This window comes from Lemur catta, chromosome 2, assembly GCF_020740605.2.
Source record: "Lemur catta isolate mLemCat1 chromosome 2, mLemCat1.pri, whole genome shotgun sequence".
NCBI lineage: Eukaryota > Metazoa > Chordata > Mammalia > Primates > Lemuridae > Lemur > Lemur catta.
This window is the reverse complement of record NC_059129.1, coordinates 47220364-47245684: the sequence shown is the minus strand read 5'-3', so window position 1 is coordinate 47245684 and position 25321 is coordinate 47220364. Positions and strand designations below refer to the sequence as shown.

The 25321-nt window shown below is 36.4% G+C and overlaps 1 protein-coding gene across 3 annotated transcripts in view; it reads right to left on the bottom strand.

The window, feature by feature from the left end:
* ZFAND3 (zinc finger AN1-type containing 3) overlaps positions 1–25321 on the bottom strand; it is a 324626-nt gene that overhangs the window by 229614 nt on the left and 69691 nt on the right. The window contains exon 1 of one of the 3 annotated variants that reach the window (XM_045541883.1): positions 2536–2649. The exons of the other annotated variants lie outside the window; for them this stretch is intronic. The gene's annotated coding sequence lies outside the window, so the exon portion shown is untranslated. Of the gene's footprint in view, positions 1–2535; positions 2650–25321 lie in introns of those variants that run through there. 3 annotated transcript variants of the gene reach the window in all.

The following is a 25321-nucleotide window of genomic DNA, read 5'->3' as shown; positions in this document are numbered from 1 at the left end:
AAAGTAGAAAAATACAATGAACTGATTAAAAATGCCAAATAATTTTTCCACATAAGAGAAAGTTAATGAGACTATCAACTCTAACACACCTTGTATATACAGTGGTTGCAGTTAGAGGGAGGGAGAGGGGGAGGGATGGAGGGAAGAAAAAGCTTCAAAAATTTCTGGAAGTGAGAAATCCAAGCCTGCAGTCATGTCCAGGTAAATGGTGTTTGGGATTTCAAAAGAGGAAGACCTCATCAGTGAAATCCCAGAGGTATCCATCCAGTCAGAGTCTGTGAAATGGCTGAGACAGTAAAGTTCTCATCACTAGGCAGAGACACTGATATAGAAAGATGTCAAGCAACACTAGTGCTGGATGCTTTGTCAAGATTATTATACCTGGCAAGTTTTTTTGGGGGGGTGGGTAACAACTTAAAATACAGATCTAATTTTAAATACAGGTTTAATACTTATTTCTGGAGAGTGCTCTCACAATTAAAAGAAGTAGCTGCTATTGAAGAAGGTCTTTGAAGATCATCTAGAATGCAATGCAGCAAAAGGCTTGAAAAGTGAGGAAGATCAGAAAGGACATCAAAATGATGGCAACCCTCCTAATGCCACATAAATGGATTCTGTAGTTTGGGGTAAATAGTCCAGTGATAGCAATATTTAAAGATTTTCAAAGTGTTCTATCTCAAAAAACTCGGAAGTTGAAAAAGAAAGTGAACATGGTATCCTCCAAAAAACCACAGTCAATAACTTTAAAAGTAGTTTTGATAAATATTAATGTTATGTCTGTGAAGAGATGGAGAACTTGAATAAATTTGTTCATAAAACAAGTGTGAAAAAAGTAATATTTTAAAATTTATTTAGGGTAAAATGGATGAACGAATATATGAGATTTCTCTTTTTTTTTTTACAACTGCATGTGAATCTATAATTATCTCAAAGTTTTTAAAGATTTTAAAAGTATATATGTGCAATTAATAAATATTTTAATTAAACACTTAATTATTTCATCTATACCCCCTAAAAGTTTCTGCATTCAAGTTAACCAAAACATTTTCCTTTTTCTTACTAAGAAAAAGAAGGGGTACTTTATACCTGGGTCTCTTCATATGCAAATATACATTACACTTTAGGAAAATTCAAACCCTATATAGAGTAAAAATAATGCTCAGAATTCACTGCTGTAGTAGAGAAAACAGGAAAAAAGGTTAAGTTCACTGCTGTCTTGCTACCTAAAGAAATCATATACAAGCTGATAATTAATTAAATATTTGGTTTAACCTATTCCCAACCATCTTACAAATTTTTTAGAATTCTCTGTTGGGGTGGGGAAAAAAGAAAAAAAAAAGAATTCTCTATCAATCCAGGGCACTTTCTGGACAGATAAAAATGCTCTATATCTTGATCTGGGTGATAATTACATGGGTGTATACATTCGTCAAAATTAAGTTAAACTATAAGATTGTGCATTTTACTATGTATAAGTTACAGCTGAATCAAGTACTTTTGTTATACAAAATAAATTGAAAATATTCTACACTACTGGTCTATAGTTCTACTGATCTATCACTAAGGCATTCTTCACATTGCTATGGAAATAACACACAAAAGACTTCCCAACCATTTAGTATGAGAACAAAAATCTGAGAATTAAACAGAGAATAAAAAATTTAAGAGCGATAACAATGAGGTATTCCTTGACATTATTTTTCTCCTGGCTAGCCATACTGCCTCTGAGGATGGGTGGAGGTGAGGGACTACTACATTTATGGAGGTCAAAGTGCTTGTTCCCAAACAGTGGTCAACATAATTAAATAGCTATGGAACTTTTGCAATGGGCTAATAATTATATTAAAGAATCACTTCTTCTAAAGCAAAATACTAAGCTCAGCATTTTCTATCATCTTTAAGACCATTACTACATAAAAACTGTTCAAAAATTACATACGCACCTGTCCTACCCAAGTGGCAAATATTTCTGCTTCATCCTGACAAAGTGTGCATTTACCTGCTCTCATTGTTAAGATAATTCAGGATTGCAGAGAGGCATTCACTTATCCATATTTATGGACAATTATTAAAATAGATCAAAGGCAGGATAATTTTAATGAAAGATGAAAAGTAAACCTAAAGTATCATTATTAGATCTTTTTTGTGAGAAAATGAGACATAAGCCTGGGCGATGACAGAAGTGCAAGAGTTCAAACTATTAATACAAGGTTAAACAGGCTAGGAAGGGTAGCTGTGTGGCTAAGAAAGAAAAGCACAAGGTACTTCTAGCAGTTGGAAAATATCCAAGTAAGTTCACATCATTCGGGTAAGATACAAGTACCAATAGAACATCTACTAAATAGAAAATATCTAGGAATATATATACATAAAAAAATTGAAATGTACAGGTAATGTCATTGACATTTCCAAAAAATGTCATTTGTACTCCAACAGCACCTTTCATTTGCTCATTCCAAACATTATACCTTATATCAATTCTCCTGGGACATTCTCAAGGAGTACATGAAAGGGTCAGGAGGATACCATACTTACCCTTGAAGCTAGATGAGGAATGGTTGAAAGGTGACAGCAGAAGAAACTGCTTTCCTTATTCCTAGTCCAATGCTCATTGAGAAATGAGTAAAGTTCAAAATATTCATTTCCTATTTTAATCATTCATCACAAATACAAGATGGACTAAAATCTGTAAAAGAAAATTCTCCATGTGATCAACCTGACCAGTTATAACCTCCAGTAGAGAGAAACAGAAGAAAACTTGAGTACATTTTTTCTATCTCTGCCTCAACAAGACTTAAAATATTCCTATTCTACAATCATGAAAGATTCTATTGCTTCTTTTTGTATCATTTCACTGCCTTCCAACCCTTATAATCATAAACTTCTAATGTCTAACTCTTATATCCCTTCCACTGTTGCAAACTCCTTTATAATTTTGTCATCAGTGTAAAAACACTAGCTGCTACAAGGGCAGTGGTTAGACCAGTGACCTGGGAGGAAATGGTTTGGCTCAAATGCATGACCCTGTGTGTGGCTTTTTTACCCATTAAAATAAAGTGAGTTACTTAGACCAGTGACCACTGACATTCTATGAATCTATGATCACACAATAATATACAGTAGTCCCCTCTTATCAGACAGGGATACATTCTTAGATTCCCCAAGTGGATGCCTGAAACCACAAATGGTACCAAACCCTACACATACTATGTTTTTTCCTATATATAAAAATTTCCTAATTTAATTTATACATTAGGCACAGTAAAAGATTAACAATAACTAACAGAACAGTTATAATAATATGTTAGCATCACTACTCTTGCAGTTTGGGGTCATTATTAAGTAAAATAAGACTTACTTGACCACAGCACTGAGATACCATAACAGTCTACCTGACGGCTAAGTGACTAACAGGCCAGAAGCACGTATAGAGTGTGGATATGCTGGACAGGGGGATGATTCATGACACAGGCATAAAAGAATAGGATGGCATGAGATTTCATCACACTACTCAGAACAATGTGAATTTAAAACTTAAAAATTTTTACTTTGGAGAGTTTCTATTTAGTATTTTCAGACTGTGGTTCACTGTGGGTAACTGACACTACAGGATGTGAAACCATGGGTAAGTGAGGGACTACTGTAATCACATACAGGCAGGCATATCTCATTTTACAGCACTTTGATTTATTGCACTTTGCAGATACTGCATTTTTTACAGATTGAAGGTTTGTGTCAATTCTGCGTGGAGTAAGTCTACCGGCGCCATTTTTCCAAGAGCATGTGCTCATTCTGTGTCCCTGTGTCACATTTTGGTTGTTCTCACAATATTTCAAACTTTTTCATTTTGTCTGTAATGGTGATCTATGATCACAGTGTGATCTTTAATGTTACTATTGTCATTGTTTGGGGGTACCACAAACTACACCCATATAAGACAGGAAACTTAGTCAATAAATATTGTGTGTGTTCTGACTGCTCACCCTGCCAAAAGGCTGTTCCCCAAGTATCCCCCTTTCCCTGAGCCTCCCTATTCCATGAGATACAACAATAGTAAAATTAGGCCAATTATGCTACAATGGCCTGTAAGTGGAAGGAAGAGTCATACGTCTCTCACTTTAAATCAACAGCTAGAAATAATTAAGCTTAGTGAGGAAGGTATGTTGAAAGCTGAGAAGGGCGGAAAACTAGGCCTCTTGAACCAGTTAACCAAATTTTGAATGCAAAGGAAAAGTTCCTGAAGAAAATTAAAAGTGCTACTCCAGTGAACACACAAATGATAAGAAAGCCAAACAGCCTTATTGCTAATGTGGACAAAGTTTGAGTGGTCTGGATAGAAGATCAAACAGCCACAATATTCTGCCAAAGTCTAATCCAGAGCAAGGCCCCAACTCTCTTCAGTTCTATGAAGGGTAAGAGAAATGAGGAAGCTGCAAAAGAAAAGTTTGAAGCTGGCAGAGATTGGTTTATGCAATTTAAGGAAAGAAGCCATCTCCAAAATATAAAAGTACAAACTGAAGCAGCAAGTGCTGATGGAGAAGGTGCAGCAAGTTATCTAGAAGATCTAGCTGAAGATCTAGCTACACTAAATAATAGATTTTCAATGTACACAAAGAAAACATATATTGGAGGAAGATGCCATCAAGGACTTTCATAGCTAGAGGGGAGAAGTCAATGCCTAGCTTGAAAGATTCAAAGGACAGGCTGACTCTCTTGTTAGGGGTTAATGCAGCTGGTAACTTTAAGTTACCATTTTGGAAATCCTAGAGCCTTTTAAGAATTATGCTAAATCTACTCTGCCTGAGCTCTACAATGTACAACAAAGCCTGGATGACAGCACATCTGTTTACAGCCTGGTTAACTGGATATTTTAACCTCACTGTTGAGACCTACTGCTGAGGAAAAAAAGGTTCTTTTCAAAATATTATGGTTTGCTGACAATGCACCTGGTCACCAAAGAGCTCTGACAGTGATGTACAAGGAGATGAATGCTGTTTGTGTGCCTGCTAACACAACAATCATTCTGCAGCCCATGAATCAAGAAGTAATTTCAACTTTCAAGTCTTATTATTTAAGAACAGATTTCATAAGCCTATGACTGCCACAGATAGTGATTCTTGTGATGGATCTGGGCAAAGTCTTCTGGAAAGAATTTACCATTCCAGATGCCATTAAGAACATTTGTGATTCATGGGAGGAGGTCAAAATATTAACAGAAGTTTGTTGATTCCAATCCTCATGGATGACTTTGAGGGGTTCAAGACTTCAGTGGAGGAAGTCACTACAGCTGTGGTAAAAACAGCAAGAGAATTAGAATTAGAAGGGGAGCCTAGGCCAGGCATGGTGGCTCACGCCTGTAATCCTAGCATTCTGGGAGGCCGAGGAGGGAGGATTGCTTGAGCTCAGGAGTTCGAGACCAGCCTGAGCAAGAGCAAGATCCTGTCTCTACTATAAATAGAAAGAAATTAGTCAAAACAACTAAAAATAGAAAAAATTAGCCGGGCATGGTGGCACAGAGGCTGAGGCAGGAGGATCACTTGAGCCCAGGAGTTTGAGGTTGCTGTGAGCTAGGCTAACGCCACCACACTCTAGCCCAAGGAAGAGAGTGAGACTCTGTCTCAAAAATAAATAAATAAATAAAAAGAAGGGGAGCCTAAAGATTTGAGTGAATTGCTGCCATCTCATGATAAAACTTGCACAGATGAGGAGTTGCTTCTTATGGATAAGCAAAGAAAGTGGTAAGGTGGAATCTACTCCTGGTAAAAATACTATGAACACTGCTGAAATGACTACAAAGGATTTAGAATATTCCATAAACTTAGCTGATAAAGTAGGGGCAGGGTTTGAGAGGACTGAGTCCAATTTTGAAAGTTCTACTGTGGGTAAAAACACTATCAAACAGCATCACATACTACGGAGAAATCTTTTGTGAAAGGAAGATGCAAAGGCACCACTGACCCTTATTTAACTAGTTTTCTTAGCACTTTAGGATATTTTTGTACTATCACTTGTGTAATACAAAAACTCTAGTTCCATACTGAGTTTCCACAGCTATTTACTTTCCTTAAGAAAACTATCTTGCCCTGATCCAGCTAAATGTCATACTATGTATGCTCACCTTTTCTAAATCATCAGATAGTCTGAATTTTAATCAAGTTTTCTACTGAGCCACCTATCCCACCCAATCTGATGCCATTCACAAACTTAGTAAGCATACTCTGCCCCCATCTAAAACTGTGATGGAAATATTGTAATAAAAAGCACTGTGTTCAAGATCCAGGAGACAGAATTCAACTTAGATTGCACAGTCCCCCTCCTCAATGCTGAGGATTGGCTAATTGTTCTCAAAGGACTTTGATAGTCCTAGGTCAGCCTACCATCTTAGCCATAAAACTTGCCACCTCTCACAAACATCTGTCTAAACCATCACCAAAAAAACAAGATGAAGGGCAGTAAGGTGGCAGAAAAAAAGAGCCATAATAAACAACCTACAGTAGATAGTTGCCCTTAGTGCCCCAAGATGGTGAATCGCAGCACCATCCTCTTCTTCAAAGAATACAGCAGAAATTTTCTTGGCAAGACTCTACTCAACTGGCTGTATTAACCTATGCTATTGAGACCCCCATAAAACACATGACATAACCACAGCTTGCCAAGCACTCTTTCAAGCTGAATGTTTATCAAGATCCAGGTTTTTGTTCACAGGTTTCTGTCTGTTATTATAAAATTATGCCTGTTTTACTTGTTACTGCAATTACACAATTTAATTAATTATGACCTAAACCAGTAAGTGCAAAAAGAAAGCATTATTTCTACAAAACTTATGTTGACTATTTTGAATAGATTAAAAGACATTGTTGATATCAGGAGGAAAAAAAAGATGCTGGCATATTAAGCATGACCAAGACAACTTAAGGACTGAGGAACAAATCATAAAACTCTAGAAAGATTATACAAAGCAAATGATCAACACAGTGAAGACACAACCTACAGACTGGGAGGAGATATTGCAAACCATACTTTTTTTTTTTTTTTTTTGAGACAGGGTCTCACTCTGTCACCCAGGCCAGTGGCATCATCGTAGCTCACTGCAACCTCAAACTCCTGGGCTCAAGTGATCATCTTGCCTGAGCCTCCTGCCACCTCCACTCTCTCCCTAGTAGCTGGTACTATAGGCCTGCAGCTGAGAATCATACTTCTGATAAGGGGTTCATATCCAAAATATATAACGAACTCAAAACAACTCAATAGCAAGAAAACAACTCAGTATTTTAAATGGGCAAGAGACCTGAATAAACATCTCTCAAAAGAAGACATGCAAATACCCAACAGGTATATGAAAAAATGTTCAACATCACTAATCATCAGAGAAATGCAAATTAAAACTACAATGAGTTATCATCTCACTCCTATAAAAATGACTATTATCAAAAAGACAAGAGGTAAGTGTTAACAAGGATGTGGGAAAAAAGGGAACCCTTGTACACCATTGGTAAGAATGAGTACTCCCAGTATGAGAAACAGTAAATTAAAATTAAAAATAGAGCTACCATATATGATTCTGCAATTACACTTCTGGGTATACACTCAAAGGAAATAAAATCACTATGCTGAAGAGATATCTGCACTCTTGTTAGAGGAGAAGATTAAGAGACAGGGCTGAGACCAGATGCAGGAGCTTGCAGAGTAGGTGCAGGTGGAAAAGTAAACAACCCTTAGGCAGAAGCTAACTAGGGGCTGATAACCACAAGCAAGAATGGGCTTCAACCCAGCTTGTCAGCTGTCTCTGTCATCTTGCATGAACTATGGCTAGTATCATTTACACTGTGATTTTAAAATTTCTCAGCCCTTGAAATCACCATGACAATTCCAAAACAACTATATAAATATAAAAATGGGAGGGAACCCAATTCTAGGAATTACTACCCAAATTCTTAGTAAAAGCCAATCTTTGAATATTCCTCCCTTCAATTAGTAAGACTTCAAAAGACCAAAAACCACTGCTTCCCGTGCAGCTGCTCTTTTTGAGCCTGCCCATGCGTTCTCTCTCTTAAGAAGGTACTTTCACTTTCAACCTTTCAATAAAAAGCTGCTTGCTTGGCTTACATAGTGCGCTTTGAAATTCTTTTTTCCCAAGAATCACCAACAACCTGGAAAAACCTACACTCAGAAGCTGCTAACACTTTATTTTATTTTTCAAAATAAAAAGTTGGAGGATGTTCACACACACACTTGTACATGAATGTTCATTAATGCATAATAGCTAAACACCAGAAAACAATCCAAATGCCCATCAACTGGTGAATGGATAAATAAAATGTGATATTATCCAAGCAATAGAAAAAAAAAAAGAACTATGGATACACACTACAACATGGATAGAACCTCAAAAACATGTTCAGTGAGAGAAGCTAGTCATAAAAGACTACATACTGTGATTCCACTTACATGAAATATTCCAAAAGGCAAATCAAGAGATACAGAAAAGCCTATCATGGTCACCTGGGGGTAGAAGCAGGAACTATCAACAGGCCCAAGGAAACTTTTCAGGTGATTGAAATGTCCTAAAACTAGATTATGGTAACTGTAGTACAAATGTATAAATTCACTAAAAATCATTGAACTATATAGTTACAATGGGTGAATTTTATGGTATATAAATTATACCTCAATAAAGCTGTCAACAAATAAGTTTGGAGAACAAATGTAAAACAATGATAATTTGGAAAGGAATAAATTTGATGATCTGCTAGTGAAGACTAAAGACAGAAGTCAGACATAAGGCTAAGCTATAAGATTAAAGAGAATTACATTTCTAGAAAAAATGATAAAAATGAAATATTCAATAACACTTTCCTCAAAAACTAAAGAACTCCAATCCCCAATCCCTTATTTTATATCCCAAAATATACTTTGTATTTCCAAATAAGGCCCACAGAGAATACATACATTTTCATAATCAAAATACTGCCTTTAATAACAAAAAACAAACAACTCAATTAAATAATAAGCAAAGGATTCAAACAGCCATTTTTCCAAAGGTGTCTAAATGGCCAAAAGTCAGAAGAAAAGATGCTGAAATGCAAACCAAAACCACAATGAGATACAGTTCACACCTACTAGAACAGCTATTTTAAAAGAAAAGAAAAGAAAAAAGAACCATTGGCCAGGATGTGGAGAAATTGGAATATTCTTGCATTGTTTATGGAATATAAAATGGTACAGCCACTGTGAAAAATACTTTGGCAATTCCTCATAAGTTAAACATAGAATTACCACATGATGCAGCAATTCCATTCCTACCTATATAACCCAAAAGAACTGAAAACAGGTGTTCAAACAAAAATTTATACATGCACAGTCGTGGCAGCTCTACTCACACAGTCAAAAAGTGGAAAGAACCTAAATGTCCATTAACTGATGAACAGATAAACAAACCTGGTGTGTCCATGCAATGGAATATTATTCAATCATAAAAAAGAATGAACTAATGCAGTAATGATACCCACTACCACATGGATGAACCTTGAAAACATTGTGCAAAGTGAAAAATAGTCACATCTTATGATTCCATTCATATGAAATATACATAATAGGCAAATCCACAGAGAGAAAACACATTGATGGTTGCAAGGGGTAAAAAGGAAGTGACTGTTCAAGGTGTAAGGGTTTCCTTTTGGGGTGATAAAAATGTTGTGGAACTAGACAGTGATGACTGCACAATACTGTACTAAATGCCACTGAATTGTTTACTTTAAAATGATTTAAATGGTATGTTTTATATTATACCACAATTTTAAAACAAACAAAACTCTGCCTGTGGGTGTATAGCATTTTTAACTTGAACTTACTATAACTGTTTCTTCTTCTTTTGGCTTTTATATATACCACAAACATCATAGGTGTGTCATAATAGTTAACATCTATGGAACACTTGCTACATTGTTACAAGCAAGATATGCATCGGGTATTTTTTGTGCATTTTACTTAATCCTAAAAAGCCTATAAGGTAGATAAGTATTAACATCCCCATTTTCTGTATATGAAACTGAAGCTCAGAGAAACGAGGCAACTTAACTAATAAAAAGTATAACTGGGATTCAAACCCTAACATTTTTAAGATTAACTCAAATATAAAAGGAAGGAAATAAACTAAGACACCGTCCAGTAACACAACTCTATGAATATGCCACATGAAAAAAATAAAAACATATCCTTCCCCAAACTGTCCTGACAATAGCTTTCCCGTAAAATATACAGACAGAAAGTCAACATTAGTCCTAAAAGACCTTTAGTATGACACGTGCTAGCACTTCTTTCCTTCAACCAGGATAAGACATTAATTATTAATACTGTGCTGGTTACCACTTCCAGAGAATCCAAGAAGTCCAAGGTAACTGTCATCACTTATTTCAAAGTAAATCATGAAAGGTGTGGAGGGGAGAAACTGGCTATAAATCAGCATCTACGGAAAGGAAATTTAAAAAAAATACAGATTCCTAGGCCACAGCCCAGGTCCTAATGAATCGAAATGTCTGGGCTAATGTCCAGTAATCCTTATATTTTCTTAAAAGCCCAGGTGGACAGTCAAGTTTGGGAACTGCCAGAGGGAAGTTAAAAAAAAAAAAAGAGAGAGAGAGAGAAAAGAAAAGATATTTTTGAGTCAAACAAATAGAACACATAAGCCCAGTGCAACTAGCACTGATCTTGGAGTACAAGATTACAGGACTTACTTATAATCTAATTAGGACATTGGACCCTTTTACTGTACACTTACATTTCAAAGGACATGATTCTACCCAAAATATACTTGAATGTTTGCATTAATTCATGATACTCAACATATAAAATTGTACCTATATTGCCTGTAAGAATTCTTATTAATTCTAGCTGCTCATGTACAACATAGATGTATTATATGGGATACATACACACACTAGTAACCTTACACAACATTTAGCGTGGTGCCTGACAATCCAGCTAGTTTTCAAATAAACAAGCACAAGTAAATCTAATAACTATTCACTGACACCCACATTATGTGCCAGGCACCGTTCTGGGTGCTGTGAATAAGCCAAGAACAAGACTTATTCTCACAACACTTATTAGCTGTGATATCAGTCACTAAGCAGGTTGCTATGGAAGTATCCACCCCTTTACATCATTTTCCTTATTTTACTTTTAGATGTGAACATTCTGCTTCATCCTTCCCTGGGGCATTATAGGATTCTCACTTTGTCGTATCAATCCCTTTAAATTCCAGTTTTTATTTTACATGGAGAAAATGTACAACCAAGCAGCCTCTGTTACTATTTCAAAGCAATTGGAAAATCCCAGAATCCACATTTCCACTGGGCTGAGACTTTCCAATATGCCTAATAATGATACTTTATGACCTAGAAGTTCCAATGAATTGGTAGTAAGAAAACATTGATCTGCTTCAGTGGCACTGTAATTGGAATGGTGATTAAATGCATCATGTTAAATTTACCCTGGGCCTTTTCCAGTGTGGCAAATATAAAATGAGCTATCAGTATCAGCAGAGCCTAAACCACTATTTCGTTCTAAAATGATACTTCTCCTGCATGTCAAAGGTGATATGTTTGAGCTTCCCCATTAATCATTAGGTGGCATAACCTGACAAACTATATACACCCATATAGGTTTCCACAGGATGTACACTGCCCAACAGGGCTTATTCTATTTAGCAACTTGGGACAAACTTATGTATGTCAGAGCAGCACATTTGCACCACTATAGTTAATGGTCTGTCAGCGTTTCCATTATAAAGCAATTTTCAAAGGTTTATTGCTCTGCTGAAGAATTTGCTCTGAGCTAAAATTTGGCATTGCAGAAAAGCAAAAACTGTAGCCTGTAGTTGTTTATCCCTTTCCAAGTAGGCCAAGTAGTTTGTTTTCTTAAAGTTAATCTGGTCCTTTATTTCAGAATTTCCTCATATAGCCCTTTGGGACTGACCACAGAACAAAAACCTCACACTTCACAAAGGGACTATTGTTTGGTAATAGCAGCTAGCAACTTGCAAGGTACAAAGCATAGACTGCTACTTATTTATGGAAAAGAATTTTTAAAAAGCAAGCATATTTTTTATGAACTGCAAGTTTAAAAACTTTTCATCAGTTCCACCTTAGTGGTGATTAAATTATTCTCGATATTAGAATACATACTCTGCCACTGATATTAAAATCAAGGATGACTTAAGAATTCTCATCAATGATTAAACCTCCTTTTATTTACCCTTCCCACCCAAGAACCACAGACTACTTATCTAATATGAATGTCCTCTATTCTCAACTCCATCTTACTCTACTAGTTAAAGGGAGTAAATGCTATAAATAAAAGCTAAGTAGCAAGAAAGGTTATATAGTAGGTAAGAGAAGCTTTGAAAATGGAAAGTTCAGAAAATAAATGATCTACCCCTGAATGACAGGTTCACAGAAAACAAATATGGTAATCTAAAAGACTGGTATATTAGTGATAAACTAATAATTTTATTCAATCTCTGGAAACCATTCTAATCTGAAGGCTTGCCAGAATATTTCATGTATCAAACAAATTAGAAATCAACTATTTCAGTATTTTGTTTTCTTATTATTGCACCTAACTTGAAAGCTTAAATATTTACACTTCAAATTACAGGGTTTTTCAGTTATACAGCGAATTATAATTCTGCTACAACTCTACCCAATGAATAAACAAGATGTAACATAAGAACAGTTTTCTAAGCTAAAAAATTCTCATTATGTACAAATTAAGACCCTCTAAAAGTGTGGAGATTGGTGATCAAAGTAATATTGTTTAAATGAATACTTTTTATAGAAGTGCAAAGATCCATCCTGAATTAATGCATAGATACAGCTTGATATGCTTTGCCAATTTTCCAAGTTTATATTGGTTTAAAATATTAATATTTAAAACCATCTATGAAACTACTCCCAAACTAAGTAACAACACAGAATAATGTTTGTAAAATGTTAAGTAAACAGGATCTAAGCCAGGCACAGAGGTTCAAACCTGTACTCCCAGCTACTTGTGAGGCTGAGGTAGGAGGGGTCTCTTGAGCCCAGGAGCTCAAAGCCAGCCTGGGCATCATAGCAAGACCAAATCTCTTTAAAAAAAAAAAAAAAAAAAAAAGAGGAGGGGGGGAGAGAGAGGGAGGGAGGAGGGGGAGGAGGGGGAGGAGGGGGAGGGGGAGGGGGAGGAGGGGGAGGAGGGGGAGGAGGGGGAGGAGGGGGAGGAGGGGGAGGAGGGGGAGGAGGGGGAGGAGGAGGAGGAGGAGGAGGAGGAGGAGGAGGAGGAGGAGGAGGAGGAGGAGGAGGAGGAGGAGGAGGAGGAGGAGGAGGAGGAGGAGGAGGAGGAGGAGGAGGAGGAGGAGGAGGAGGAGGAGGAGGAGGAGGAGGAGGAGGAGGAGGAGGAGGAGGAGGAGGAGGAGGAGGAGGAGGAGGAGGAGGAGGAGGAGGAGGAGGAGGAGGAGGAGGAGGAGGAGGAGGAGGAGGAGGAGGAGGAGGAGGAGGAGGAGGAGGAGGAGGAGGAGGAGGAGGAGGAATTCTCCTGCCTCAGCCTCCCAAAGTGCTGGGATCATAGCCGTAAGCCACTGTGCCCAGCCCAAGGAGGTAAAATTTTGAATGGTAATTTGTAATCTCAGGAGTCCTGAAAAGGTAGCTTGTTATGTAATTTTTTCAAAGCAAAGTATAAAGATGTTATAAATGAAAACATTAAGAATAAGTATGGGAAGAAATCCCCACACATATGCAGAAAGACATATATTACAAGGATTTCTGCAGCACTGTTTAAAATAGTTACATAACCAAATAAATAATAGTTAAAACAAGATTTGCAACAACTTGAATGTCCATAAAAAGAGACTAATTAAAGTATGATGAACCTATTAAGTATAATATAAACCTAGCCAAAAGAATGATATAATTCTATACATGCTGATATGGAACAATCTATAAAACATATCACAAGAAGCTCTATGAACAGTATGTATAGTGCCTACCAAATATGTACTGTTTAAATGTGTAACTGTTAAACAAAGTATAATATGGAAGGATACCCCCCATCAAAAACACCCTGGTAAAAGAGGCTGCCTCTGGGTAAATGAACTGTGAACTGTAGAAAAATTTACTTTTCATTGTGAACCATTTAGAATTGTTTAAATTTTTGTTTTTTGGAGGGTTTTTTTTGTTTTTTGTTTTTTGAGACATAGTCTCGCTCTGTTGCCCGGGCTAGAGTGACTACCGTGGCGTCAGCCTAGCTCACAGCAACCTCAAACTCCTGGGCTTAAGCGATCCTACTGCCTCAGCCTCCCGAGCGGCTGGGACTACAGGCATGCGCCACCATGCCTGGCTAATTTTTTTCTATATATATTTTTAGTTGTTTAGCTAATTTCTTTCTATTTTTAGTAGAGACAGGGGTCTCACTCTTGCTCAGGCTGGTCTCGAACTCCTGACCTCGAGCGATCCACCCGCCTCGGCCTCCCAGACAGAGTGCTAGGATTACAGGCGTGATCCACCGCGCCCGGCCAGAATTGTTTAAATTTTTAACATGTGCATGTATTATGTTTTCAAAACAGAAGGGAAAATTACAGAATGGTAAAGAAATTTTATTTGAAATATGCAAGCAATAGGCATCTCTAGTGTCTAAGGCATACGGGTTAAAATGAGATCAATCTCTTTTAAAGAGTGCTTATTTCAAATATTAATTTACATATTCAATTTAAATCCGAATATGTATCTAAACTGGGCAGATAAGCAATAGCTTTGGATCATTAAAGTATTCATGTCACCTCAGAAAAATCACAACACAAATATAAATAGTAACACAATGAGCTACTACTCTAACCCTCATCAGAATAGCTAAATTTAAAAGACTAACAATGGCAAGCTAACATTACATCTAGTGGCAAAATATTGTTCACTTTTCCTTTAATGCCAGGAAAAAGGGAATAATGTACACTATCATCACATTTACTCAACATTATATCAGTGATCCTAGCAGATGAAATTAAGCAAGAAAAATCAAGTTAAGAATCATAAAGTTTAGAAATGAAGAAATAAACCTGTCATTATTCTTACATGACATGCAAAGGAATCTATAAATTATTAGAATTTAGCAAGCTCAATAACCATAAGATCAGCATACAAAAATTATTATTTTTTTTTTTTCAGTGATAGGTTCTTGCTCTGTCACCCAGGCTGGATTCCAGTGGAGCAATCATAACTCACTGCAGCCCTGAACTCCTGGTCTCAGGTGATCCTCCCACCTCAGAGTCCAAAGCAGCTGGGACTACAGGCACATGCTACCATGCCCCACTAATTTTCCTTTCTTTTTTTTTTTTTTTTTTTAGAGACGGGGTCTCACTGTGTTGCCCAGGCTGGTCTTGAGCTCCTGGCCTCAAGTGATCCTCCCACCTTAGCCTCCGAAGTTGCTGGGATTACAGGCATGAACAACCACACCCAGCTCAAAAATTAATTTTATTTCTATATTCAAAACAACAAACAAGTAAAAAATGGAATTTAAATCATAGTATTTACCACAGCACCTAAAAACATCAAATACCAAGAAATAAATCTAAAAGATATACAGGGCTGCAACACTGAAAACTATAAAACATTACTGAGAGAAATTACAGAAGATTATATAAATGAAAGTATATACACTATGCTCACAGTTGGAAGGCTCAATATTATACAATGACAGTTCTCCCCAAATTAATATAAAGATACAATAGAATTTTGATCAAAACCCCAAAGCAGTTTATTTTTAACTTAAATTGACAGGCTGACTCTAAAATTTATATGGAAATGCAAAGGATGCAGATTAACTAAGGCAGTGAAGAACAATAATTAAGCTGGAGGACCTACACTACCAAATACTAAGAGTTACCTGAAAAGTTATAGCAATAAAGACGGTATATCATTGGTGCAGAAATGGGCAAACAGACCAATGGAACGGAATAAAGAGCCCATAAACAGACGACCCACACGTGACTTAAGGCAAACACCACTACAGCAAATCACTGGGGGAAATGGTCTTTTCAATAAATACTGTGCTGAGTCAACCTGATATTCACATGAAAAAAATGAACTTTCACCATTACTTCACATCACATGTAAATGTATATGGTAGACCCAGATTTGAATATAAGACAATAAAGCTAGAAGAATAAAAAGATACAATGTCTTTATAACTTTAGAATAGGCAAAGGTTTCTTGAAGAGCACTGATCACACAGAACATTGATAAATTGATCTTCATTAAAATAGAGAACTTCTGTTCATCAAAAGATAACACTAAGGGAATAAAAAAGTCAAACACAGATTAGGAGAAGATAGCTGTAATACATATATATGACAAGAATGTGTGTGTGTGTGTGTGTGTGTGTGTGTGTGTGTGTGTGTGTGTGTGTGTGTGTAAAAAATATAAAGAACCATAAATCGTAAGAAGACTGACATCCCAGTTTAAACTGGACAAAAGACTTGAACAGGCACTTCAAAAATAAGGACATCTATGCGGTTAAAAAAGCAAATGGAAAACATCTCAACATTGTTAGATATCAGACAATGCAAATGAAAATCAAAATGTCATGCCAATATATCTCCACCAATGGCTAAATTTTAAAAGACTGAAAATATCCAAATGTTGGCAAAGGTGTGGGATGCTGAAATACTAATATACTGATTCTGGGAGAGTAAGCTGGTATAGGTACTACACCAAAAGCTAAGCATTCATAATCTGTGACTCATCAATTCCTTTCTATGGATATACCCATGAGAAATGAGATTGTAATTCTTCCAAGAGATATGTAAAGCAACAGTCACAGCAGCATTATTCCTAACAAAGACTGAAAATAACCCAATGTTATTTGGGTTATTTTAAGTAACCCAAATAACAGAATAAATATCAATACATAACTGTTTTATATTCACACAATGGGATGAGAACTACTACTACAAGCAACTACAAATATGAACCTTACAGACATAATGCGGAGCAAAATAAACCAGACACAAAGAAGAACCTATGATTCTAGTTATATGATGTTCCAAACAGGTAAAACTAAATCTGTGGTGACAGAGAGCAAAATAATAATTACCTACAGGCCGGGCGCGGTGGCTCACGCCTATAATCCTAGCACTCTGGGAGGCCAAGGCGGGTGGACCGCTGAAGGTCAGGAGTTCGAGACCAGCCTGAACAAGAGTGAGACCCCCGTCTCTACTAAAAATAGAAAGAAATTATCTCGCCAACTAAAATATATATATATAGAAAAAAAATTAGCTGGGCATGGTGGCGCATGCCTGTAATCCCAGCTACTCGGGAGGCTGAGGCAGTAGGATCGCTGAAGCCCAGGAGTTTGAGGTTGCTGTGAGCTAGGCTGACGCCACGGCACTCACTCTAGCCCGGGCAACAAAGCAAGACTCTGTCTCAAAAAAAAAAAAAAAAATGATTACCTACAGAGCTCTGATGAGAAGAGACCAAGAAGGAGCCTACAGAAGTGACAGAAATTTTTTTAATCTTGCTCTAGCTGGTGATTACACAAATATATACAGATAAAAACATATGTTTATGAAAATAAGTTGTCAATTTTTTAATGTCATACACTTTACTATATGTATGTCATATCTAAATTTAAAAAGAGGATCCTATGAACAATACCATGTCAATAAACTTAAAATGTAGATAAACTTCTAGGGAAAAAAAAAAACTTATCAAAACTAAGCATAAACAGAAAATCTAACCAACCCTACAGTGAAGACGAAAATAACCCAAAATTTAAACCTTCATTAGAAATGAAGAAAACTTTAGGATCAGATGGCTTTTCTGGCAATTTCTATAAAGAATTAAGAAATAAGTCAATCTTAAACACAAAGCAGAGAATGGAAAGAGAAGCAACACTCATTAGCTCATATGATGAAAACTCAACAAAGGCATTACAGGTTTAAAAAAAATTATTTTTTAAATTACAGACCAGCCTTATTCATGAACACAGATGCAAAGAATATAAATAAAATTTAGCAAACCAAAATGAGCAATAAAAGAACATTTATAGTACAATGAAGTCAGGTGTATTCTGGGACTCCAAGTCAGTTTAAAACTCAAACATTAATGTAATTAAGGTAATTAACAAAATACAGGAGAAAAAGATATGAGCATCCAACAGATGGAGAACAAGAATTGGATAAAAAATAAGCATCCATGATTTTTAAAAAATCATAGGGAATAGAAGGGAAATTCCTTATTCAGAAAAAGGATACTATAAAAACTTTTTTAAATAAAGCCAGCAGGGAACATCAAACTTAATGGTGAAAAGCTGAGAGCTTTCTGTTTCAAGTCAAAAACAAAACAAGTATAACCATTATCATGATATCTATATATCTACTCAATGTTAGGAAGGACAAAGAACCACTGGAAAGAACTAGGGAAAATAACAGCCACAGCTCACACAGGGCCTGCAATAGTGACTGTTCCCATTAGTAAGAATGGAAAACCTCATAATTCATATGACATTGGGTAGAGTGCTCAAAAGAATTTTTCCTCAGTAGTGGAGTAAACGAACCCTAGATTAAATGCTGATCTGGTATAGCCTAACAAAACCTAGAAAGACATGAAATGATTGAACTTCCAGGAAACTTAACTGTATCCCTAAACAAAGCTCAGGAATATTTACAAGAACACAAAAATATCTATCACCCAACAAGGTAAAATACACAATGTCTGGTATATAATCAAAATTTACAACTAACACACAAAGAAGCAAGAAAACACCACCCAGAGTGACAAGAAAAATCAATCAAAACTGATCTAGAATTGATACAGATGATAGAATGAGTAACCAAAGACATTAAAACAATAATCATAACTGTATGCCAAATGTTCAAAATGTAGGAAAATTAGCCAGGTGTGGTGGTGTAGGCCTGTAGTCTCAGCTTCTTGAGGCTGAGACAGGAGGATCGCTTAAGCCCAGGAGTTTGAGGCTGCAGTGCGCTATGATCGCACCACTGCTCTCTAGCTCAAGTGAAAGAGCGAGAATCTGTCTCAAAAAGAAAAAAAAAAGGAAAAAGAAAAAGGTAGGAAAAGAAAAAAGTAAAGACTTGTAAGGTATTTTAAATAAACCTAATAGAACTCTTAGAGATGTAAACTACATTATCTGAGATGAAAAATACACTACATGGAATTGACAGCAAATTAAATACTGTAGAAGATAAATGAATCTGAAGACTTAGCAATAAATATTCAATATAAAATGCAGAGGGCTAAAAAAATGAAGAAAAAAGTATGAGTGAGGAAACTTTAAAAGGCTTAATACATGTGTAATTGGGGTTTGTGAAGAGGTAAAGGGAGGCGGAAAAAAATATTTGAAGAAATAATGGCAGAAATGTTCAAAAATCTGATTAAAACCATAAGCCCATTGATCCAAAAAGCTCAATAAACACAAGCACAAAAAATAAAAATAAAACAACACCAAGGCATATCATATAATAAAACTGGTTAAAAACAGTGACAAAGACAAAATCTTACAAGTAGCCAGGAAAAATCACATTACAATAGAACGGAAAGAAGATAAGAACAGGAGCAAATTTCTCATTGGAAACAATGCATGCTAAAAAGACAGTGGAGCAACATCTTTAGGATACTGAAAGAAAAAAACTATCAACCTAGAATTCTATATTCAGCAAAATTGTATTTAAAAAAAGGATAAACATCTTTTCACACATACAAAATCTAAAGGAATTCCTCACCCACAGACCTGCACAAGAAATATTAAGATAAGTATTCCAGTAAGTAGGGAAAATATACCAAATGGAAATAGGGACCTACACAAAGAAATGATGAGCACTAATCAATAGACTTTTCTAATTATTCATATCTCTTTAAAAGATGATTCTTTAAAGCAAAATCAATAACCGTATGAGTTTTACAACATATGAAGTAAAAGTACACCACAACAATAACACAAAATTGAAGAGATAATAACAGAAAAAAGGTCCTGAAGTTGTATAATATCACTTGAAGGCAGACTGTCATAGGATACAGGATAAAATTAACCACCAAAACAAACACAGTTTTAAAGTTATACCTAGAAGCTTTTCATCAGATTGAGGAAGCTCCTTTCTAGTCCTAGTTTGCTGAATGTTTTTTAAATCAAGAAATGGTGTTGGATTTTATCAAATGCTTGGTCTGGATCTATTGAGAGGATTACGCGATTTTCAGTTTTCATTCTATTGAAATGATTTATTACACTAGTTGACTTTCAGATGTTAAAACAAACTTAGACTCCTGAGATAATCCCACTTTGTCATGGTGTATAATTTTATTTTTTTTTTAAAGATAGGGTCTTGCTCTGTCACTCAGGCTGGAGTACTGTGATATGATAATAGTTCAGTGTAACTTCAAATTCCTGGGCTCAAGCAATCTTCCCATCTCAGCCTTCCATGTAGCTAGGACTACAGGAGTGTACCACCACACCCAGCTAATTTTTTTTTTTTTTTTTTTTCATAGAAATGGGCATCTTGTTATGTTGCCCAGGCTGGTCTCAAACTTCTGGCCTCAAGCAATTCTCCTGCCTTAGCCTTCCAAAGTGCTGGAATTACAGGCATGAGCCACTACACCCAGCCTTAATCTCTGTACATATCAACAAAGGAACATTGTTGATTTGGCTTACCAGTATTCTCTTGAGGATTTTTACATCCATATTCATAAGAGATATTGGTATGTAGTTTCTTGTGATATCTTTTTCTGGTGTTGGTATTTGGGTAATACTGGCCTCATAAATTGGAAAGTGTTTCTTCCTAACCGTGTGTGTGTGTGTCTGTGTGTCTGTGTGAAGAATTGGCATTAATTCTTCTTTAAATGACTGGTAGAGGGCCGGGCACAGTGGCTCATGCCTGTAATCCTAGCACTCTAGGAGGCCAAGGTGGAAGGATTGCTTGAGGTCAGGAGTTCGAGACCAGTCTGAGCAAGAGCAAGACCCCATCTCTACTAAAAATAGAAAAAAATGAGCCAAGCAACTAAAAATAGAAACAAAAAATTAGCTGGGCATGGTGGAACCTGCCTGTAGTCCCAGCTACTTGGGAGGCTGAGGCAGGAGGATCGCCTGAGCCTAGGAGTTTGAGGTTGCTGTGAGCTAGGCTGACACCACAGCACTGTAGCCCAAGCAAGAGAGCGAGACTCTGTCTAGGGAAAAAAAAGATTGGTAGAATTCCATCTAGGCCTAAGCTTTTCTTTGTGGGTAGCTTTTTGATTACTGATTTAATCTCTTTACCTATTATAGGCCTATTCTGATTTTCTTGTTCTTCTTGAGTTAGTTTTAATAGTTTGAGTCTAAGAACCTGTCCACTTCATCTAAGTTATCTAATTTGTTGGAGTACAATTTGTTCATAGTATTCTTTTATAATCCTTTTCATTTTTGTAAGGTCAGTAGTAATGTCTCCTCTTTCATTTCTAATTCTATTAATTTGAGTCTCTCTTCGTATCTTGTTCAATCTAGATAAATGTCAATTTTGTTGATCTTTTCAAAGAACTAGCTTTTGGTTTCACTAATTTCCTCCATTATTTTCCTATCCTCTATTTCATAAATTTCTATTCTAATCTTTATTTTCTTCCTTCTGTTTGCTTTAGGTTTAATTTACTCTTCTTTGTCCAGTGGAAGGCTAGCATATTGAGAGCTTTCTTCTCTCTTAAAACAGTCATTTATAGCTATAAATTTCCCTGTGAGCACTACTTTAACTCTACACTTCATTTTGATATGTTGTGTCTTCATTTAAATTCATCTGAAAGTATTTTCTGATTTGTTTTTTGATTTATTCTTTCACCAACTAGATAACTGTATTGTTTAATTTCCACATATTTGTGAGTTTCCTAAATGTCTTTCTGTTACTGATTTCTAATTTCATTCCATATGGTCATAAAATATAATTTGTATTATTTCTATCATTTTTAATTTATTGAGATTTGTTTTATGGCCTAGTATATGGTCTATCCTGAAGACTAACTCATGTGCACTTAAGAATAATGTCTATTCTGTTGTTAGGTGAGGTGTGCTATAAATGTCTGTTAGCTCTAGTTGGTTTACAGTGTTAAGTCTCCTAGTTCCTTGTTAATCTTCTGTCTAGCAGTTCTATCCATTATTAAAAGTGGGACATTGAAGTCTCCAACTATTTGTTCAATTGTCTCTGTCACTTTTGCTTCATGTATTTTGGTGCTATATTATGTAGATTTATAGAAACAACTGAAATGCACATTAACTGATGAATGGATAAACAAAAAATGGTATAGCCATACCATTCTATGGTATACCATAGAATAATATTAGGCCACAAAAAGGAAGGAAGCACAGATCTGATGCATACTACAACATAGATGAACCCTGAAAATATTACACTAAGTGAAAGAAGCCAGTCACAAAAGGCCACATATTATATGATTCCATTTATATGAAATGTCCAAAAGAAGGAAATCTGAGAGAGACAGTGGTTTTGAGGGCTGGGGCTTTGGCAGTAGGGAAATGATAGCTAAAGCATACAGACTTTTCTGGGTTTTGTGTGTGTCTGCATGTGTGTGTGGTGATGAAAATGTTTGTTTTGTTGCTATAATCCTTTGTCTTCCAGAGTTCTGACAAAGTTGATTCTGAGAGTTGCTGCTTGTTTATCCAATGTTTCTGTGAAGACACTAGCATTTGGAGCTGCCTGCTCTGCCATTTGGCTGAAGTCACTCTGAAAATATTGAAAACTAGGATGAACTGTCAAGACAGTTATCAATTGTGTCAAATAAAAATTGAATTTAGAATAACTTATGCTATCCTATATGTTGATACTCAAATTCTCAGATTATCAACGACTCCACAATACCAGAGCCGTGCCTATCTTTAAAATGAAGTAAGCTGATAAAACAATGTTGCTTTGTGAATTAGCAAAAATTGTAACTAATCTAAAGGTGTTAGTCTAGCCATACTTCAGATGTACTGGGTACCTTTTAATATGTTTACTCTAATGAAACTTACTATTAATGATAAGACATATCAACTACATTTGTGAAATCTTTTAGAGCAGCAGTCCCCAACCTTTTTGGCACCAGTGACTGGTTTGCTGTAAGACAATTTTTCCACAGACCAGGGGGCAGGGGAGGGATGAAATGTTTCAGGATGATTCAAGCATATTACGTTTATTGTTCAGTCAAACCTCTCTGCTTATGATAATCTGTATTTGCAGCCACTCCCCAGCACTAACATCACCACCTCAGCTCTACCTCAGATCAGCAGGCATTAGATTCTCATAAGAAGCTCGCAACCTCACATGTGCAATTTACAGTAGGGTTCATGTTCCTATGAGAATCTAATGCTGCCAGTGATATGACAGGAGGTGGAGCTCAGGCGGTGATGCCAGCAATGGGGAGTGGCTGTAAATACAGATGAAGTTTTGCTAGCTTGCCTGCCACTCACCTCCTGCTTTGCGGCCCAGTTTCTAACAAGCCACAGACCAGTGTTGATCTGCCGCAAGGGTTTGGGGACCGCAGTTTTAAGAGTATCCACAATCTAATTCTATCCACACAACAACCAATGAAGTAAAATGAAAGATCAGGTGTTACAGAAAAGGCAACCACATCTCAAAGAGGAAAAGGCCTTCTTCACAGCCATTCAGGTAGTCAATAAGTGTCAGAACAAGAGAGCTGAGGGCTCCTGGCTCTCAGGTTCGTGGTCTTTCCATTCAACCTGCACTCCTTCTCTATAGAGACCCAAAAGTCCAAATATCAAAAATCAGGAATCACTCACCTAAATACCTCAAATTTAATAATAGGTAACACTGTACAGGGCTCAAACTGAGGTGCTGTTTACTTTAACAATACCAAAAAAAATTAAACAAACTGTTAACTAGAAAAGGATTTATAAATGCACGTTGTATAAATTTCTCATTCAAAATTGTTAATTCATTTTTTAAGAAACAGGGTGTACATCACCCCAAGCTGGAATGTAGTAGTGCAATCAAAGCTCACTGAAGCCTCAAACTCCTGGGCTCAAGTGATTCTCCTGCTTCAGCCTCCTAAGTAACTAAGACTACGGGTACCTGTCACCACACCCAGCCAATTTTTTTTTCAAGGGATGAGGGTCTCTCTGTGTTGCCCAGGCTGGTCTTAAACTTCTGGCCTCAACTGACCCTCCTGCTTCAGCCTCCCAAAGTGCTGAGATTTCAGACATGAGCCACCATGCCCAGCCAAAATTCTTAATTTCAGAATCAATCTGGCAAAAGTAACGCTTGTATGCATTGTCAGCTAGGATATGAATATAGAAGGAATCAAAATGACTCTTGCTATTATAAACAGCTACACGTATGTTTTAAAAATTCCTGTTTCCTTCCTATCTAAAAGTAAGAATCGAGTGCTAAATATAAGCAGTAGCATAACAAAATCAAGGCCTGTTACTCAAATGAAATATGAGAAGTATCCTGAAGATGATGGATGGAACATGTCTTAACATGCTAAATCATTTCCTTTTTCTAATACACTTGCAAAAGTAATCAGAAAAAATAAATCACTTCTTAAAGTATATTCTGTGTAGCTTCTAAAAATGAAACATACATTTGAACACAGTAAAAATATACATTATACAATAAAGGTTATATCACTAACAAGAATAATTTTCTATGTTTTCAAACTACTTAAAGCTTGGCTAGTTATTAAATCATCATTCAAATCAAATACATTCTAGCCAATAGGCAAGTATTAATACTATATAGCAGCAATGCCCAATGGCAAATTGTAGACTCACAAGGACACTGGGTCTCAAAGGCTAATGCATTTACTATTTTCCATTCATCTTCCTTAACTATAACACAATGAAATAAGTTACTAAATTCAATGTCTGAGGTGCTCAGACTAACCTCTCTTCTCAATGTGGCAGATCCTGCTGGTAACATACCCAGCCATTCCTCCCTCCTCCTCATTAACAAAAATCTCTATTTTCTTCTGGTGGCCCTAGGCACACTATCAGGGGAAAGATCTAAACCAATCTAAGATCTAAGCCTATACGGCAATCCATTGTTCCTTCTTGCACACAACCGATGTAGATGTGGCTATGTGACCCACAGTTCTGGCAATTGAGATGTAAAGGGAAGTGCTCTAAGAGTGAGAAATGGTAGAAGAGTTACTGGGAAAAGTTTTATTCCCTAATAATATTTTATTCCCTAATAGTACAGAAAACAGCATCAGGAAAGATTTTAGAATTAAAAAAATAGAAAATAAAACAAAAGGAAAGGTCCCCTTTTTTAAAAACCTCCTCCTCCTTCCTTCCTGCTTCAGATGTCCTC